Here is a 4,237-nt window from a genome sequence, read left to right as displayed (position 1 = left end):
AGTTTAACATATACAAAGTGCATTTTAAAGTAAGAAACAAATTAAAGCAACTCCTACTTCCTTACTAAACTCACTGGGTTCAAGTATGGTTATGAAAGTCGGAGGTGTGCTGCAGCAATGGCTTTCATACACAATACATTTAAATATAAATGATTTAAGTCAACATTTATAATTGTGATTGAAATCAGTAAGCAAAAGACCTTGATTTAAATTAGTGATTTTTATGATTAACTAATGTTACAAACTGGCCCTTATTTTCCTAAATACAGATTAAATGCACCACATAAACACCTATCTTTCTTGATCTCAGGATCTTCTACTTGCTTCTGCTTAAATATTAAATATTTCTTAAATATTACAGTATATATCTCAATAATGTGTTAGGTGCATGTATAAGAGAGCAATTAATGGCATTTATGACTCACTTCTATTACATTTTTAGTGTTTCATATTAATCATTGTTTCTCATAAAATAGATAATGTATCACCAATTTCCCCACAAGTAATGAAGATACTTTCAAGTGCTAATGCAAATTTATAAATGTACATTTGACAATGCATCCCCCATCCAGATTGACATGTAAACTATCGAAATGAAGGGAAATTCTTTGATTGATGTCTTGGGTTACCTTGCCTAAGAAGGGCTTGTGTTTTAAGACCTGATTTTGAAAAAGAGAATTTTAAAAAAAATCTAACCTTTAACTTCAGTTATTTTTGTAAACATAACAGACATAGGTATGTTGAAATCAACAGGGATTACGTCCCTAAATTACTTTGCATAACTGGACCTAAGAGTGTAATCTTGTAGCTCTTGCTAGCTCTGATGCAGCAGGAGGCAGTACTGGCACTGCTATATTGCTACAAAATGCTGCAAAATTGTTCCTCAAACTATTCTTGCTAGTCTATATTGAAGCAAAATACAGAAAAACCACTGCTGCTAACATTTGTAGAGGGAAACCCGTTGTACAGTATCAGTAGCTGGTTTTCATTTTGGACTATTTCCCATTAAGTTCACAACTTTGATCACAGCAATTGTAATATGACCCATTTAGGAGATATTTTCTTTTATGAACAAGCTGATGAAAAGGACTTTCTCATCTAATAAATCAGAGTGGATTAAAAATATGAAATCAGATCTGAAAAGACTAACCAACACTGTCACTCAACCTACTAATAATTGGAATATTTATGCAGTAGAAGGCAAATGCTACTTAAGTAAATTGTTTGTTGAAACTCTGCAGTGACTACATAAACAAATAAACCATGTAAGGAGATGGAATGTAAGCCAAACAAGATTATGAATGTCTGAATTTACACTAGAAACTAAACGGTCAGATCCCACAAAGATTGGTCTCCCAGACATGTTGTAGCTGAAATGAGAATTGGTCTTACTAGTCACCTGAAAGGACTTTGGGTGCCTCAATTTAAGACATAGGCAGACAAGGCTCTTTGGGTAAACGTAATATCTTTTATTAGACCAACTAAAAAAAAATGTTCTTTGCAAGCTTTTAGGCACAAACACGCTTCTTCAGGCACAGGGTGTCTGCTGGTGTTTTGTGTTCTCCTGGATGGAATAAAAGCCAATATTAAAATGCAGGTCTGTGAAAATGCAAGTGCATGTCAGTGAGAATCAGAGGCCATGGGAGACGATAGGTGTGCGACAGGTGCAGAGGAAAGAGGGAATGCTGACCTGGTGATAGAAGGTAGCTGGTCAAATGTAGAGAGGTTACCTGGGGTTAAGTTCAAGACAGTGATTCAAAAACAAACAAACAAAAACAACCTGGACAGATATTGTTTAAATTTAGAAAGCACCTAAACTTGCTAGGCGCCTAGCGCCCACCTAAACCTGATCTGAATCCAGAAGGTAAGTGGCCCAGCCTCTACGTCCCTTGGGAGACCTGATCTGGTAAGTATGCTCAGAACATGCCTATCACACAGTATTGGGTTCTGGCCAAAACACAGCAGTCCTGGCCAGTCTGGCTAGCAACAAAAGTTACACATAGACCATTTTAAGCGATTAGAAACTGGTTAAAACCTGTAACAGAGCAGAAGGTCAGTGCACATAAACCAGTTTCAAAAATGGCCAAAACCAGTTTGAGATAAACCTGGTTGAATGTAGCATCAGACTTAACTGATTTGGGTCAAATCGGTTTATGGAACTTCTGTCCCAGACCCCTTCCTAGTTTCAGTTAAATTAGAATCCCCCAGCATCCCAGCATGCTCTGCAGCCCTGGGTGGGGCTGTGCTCTCTGCTCCAGGGGAGGGGGGCTAGGCCTGCCCCACTGCTCCCTAGCTGGAGCACAGGGGGCCCCTAAGGTGAAAGGGGCAGGGAAGACGTTTATTGCCCGCTCCCTCCCCTGTCCCACCATCACAGACCTCAGCCAGGGTCCCTGCCAGGCATTCCTCCACTTGCTGCTCCAGTGCAGGGCTGTGGCCAGTCCCGGCAGCAGCCTCAAGTCAACTGGCCAGAAGGGGTTACTTTTCCCCTCCCTGTCCCACCGGCATGAACCTGAGCCAGGGTCTGCCTGGTGCTCCCCCCTCACCGCTGCAGAAGGGGTGGGGGCATGGCCAGAGGCCAGCCAGCGTGGCCCCCTGAGGCAAAGGGGGCAGGGAGGGGGTTTATTCCCCCCTCTGCTCCTGGGGCACCACAGCCAGGGTCTGCCAGCCCTGATGGCTGCCTCCGCCATTTGCTCCCTGAGTGGGGTAAGGGGTGGAATAAGCTCCTTCCCAGGTGCCGGGGGCGGGGAACCCCCTCTCTGCCTCCTTCACCTAAGGGGGCCATGCCAGCTGTCCTCTGGCCATGCCTCCATGCCCACCCCTGCTCCTCGAGTGGCGAATGAACCTCCTGGGGCAGCAGCCCGTCATGGTTACCCAGGAGTGCAAGCCTCTTTCTGGTGGGGGGGCTGCACTGCAGGTGGGAGCAGGGTGGGCAGAGCTGCTGCAGACTGCACAGGGCAAGCAGCAGCACTGGGGCTCAGAGTGGTGGCCATAGCCCCCCCAAGAGTCATTGCCACTTGCCCTGTGGCCTGTGGTAGCTCTGCCCGCCCTACTCCTGCCCACAGTGCAGTCTCCCTGCTGGAAAGAGGCTTGCACTCCTAGGAAACAACGACAGGGAATGCTGATCCATGAGGGTCACTCCCCACTCGCCACTCCAGTGGCAGGGGTGGGGGCATGGCCAGAGGCCGGCCAGCACGGCTACCTTGGGTGAAGGAGGCAGGGAGGGAATTATTTTCCCCCTTCCTCCAGTGTCTGGCAAAGGGGGTAGGGAAGGAGCTTATTTTGCCGCCCACCCTGCCCAGGAAGTGATCAACTAAGGCGGCGGTTGGGGCTGGCAGACTGGCTACAGTCCCGACGAGACTGAAGGGGAAAAAAACTCCCATTGCCTCAGGGGGCCATGTCCCCGGCCCTACAGCAGTGAGGGGGGAGCACCAGGTGGTCCCTGGCTCGGGTCCATGCCAGTGGGACAGGGAGAGGGGGGAATTAAACCCCCTGCCTGGCCAGTTCACTTGAGGTTACTGCCAGGGCTGGCCATGCCCTCCCCCACCCCCAGCACAGCTTCCGTGCAGCCAAGGCCATGCTCTAGCACCCTCTGGCTTCTGGCCTGACCCACTGCAGGCATGTGACTGCATTTTCACTTAGCTCGGGGATGTCTGGTCACTTACAAATTAGTTCAATGTAGGCAGGTTAGACAAACCTGCAAAGGTTGAATCAATTCGGGCTCTGGCTTTTTGAATGTCTGTCCCTAGCCTCTCACTCAAAAGCATAAGAGGAGAGAATGGTGACGGTGCCTACCTTTTATGTAACAATTTACACCACCCAGGAAGTGGGAGAATTTAAACCCTCATTTTCCACCTTCCAGGAGAGTTCCCTAACCAGTAGGACATATGCTAGGCTGGGTATAGATACCTACCATCCTCACCATCTAATGCGGATGTGTCCATTCATTTGGCTCCTTAGGCTAGATCTGGACAATAGTGCTTCTTGTGAGCCAGATGATCTATTTTCAGTGCCAGGACAACAGCTTACCTGCACATCTCTGGAACCCAGGAGGTGAATGCTTCTGCCTTCCCCCCCTTTTTCCCTTATTACTGATTTTAGTTGCCAATGATGACCAAAGACCCCAGATTCAGCGGCTGGCTAAGGGGTGAGGTGAGCAGTGGTGGCATTCACCCCCTGGGTTCAGAAGCCGTGCCAGTCACCCCTACAGACTACAATTTAGCCCCTTGCAGGTACATAC

At 47.5% G+C, this 4,237-nt stretch overlaps 1 protein-coding gene across 2 annotated transcripts in view; it reads right to left on the bottom strand.

Annotated features, from left to right (window-relative positions):
• Positions 1-4,237, bottom strand: part of BVES (blood vessel epicardial substance) — a 94,760-nt gene that overhangs the window by 11,199 nt on the left and 79,324 nt on the right. The gene's annotated exons all lie outside the window — the stretch shown is intronic.

This window comes from Gavialis gangeticus, unplaced genomic scaffold (genome assembly GCF_001723915.1).
Source record: "Gavialis gangeticus isolate Ggan-Ray unplaced genomic scaffold, GavGan_comp1, whole genome shotgun sequence".
NCBI lineage: Eukaryota > Metazoa > Chordata > Crocodylia > Gavialidae > Gavialis > Gavialis gangeticus.
Note: the sequence above shows the minus strand (reverse complement) of the source record. Positions and strands in the feature narration are given on the sequence as shown.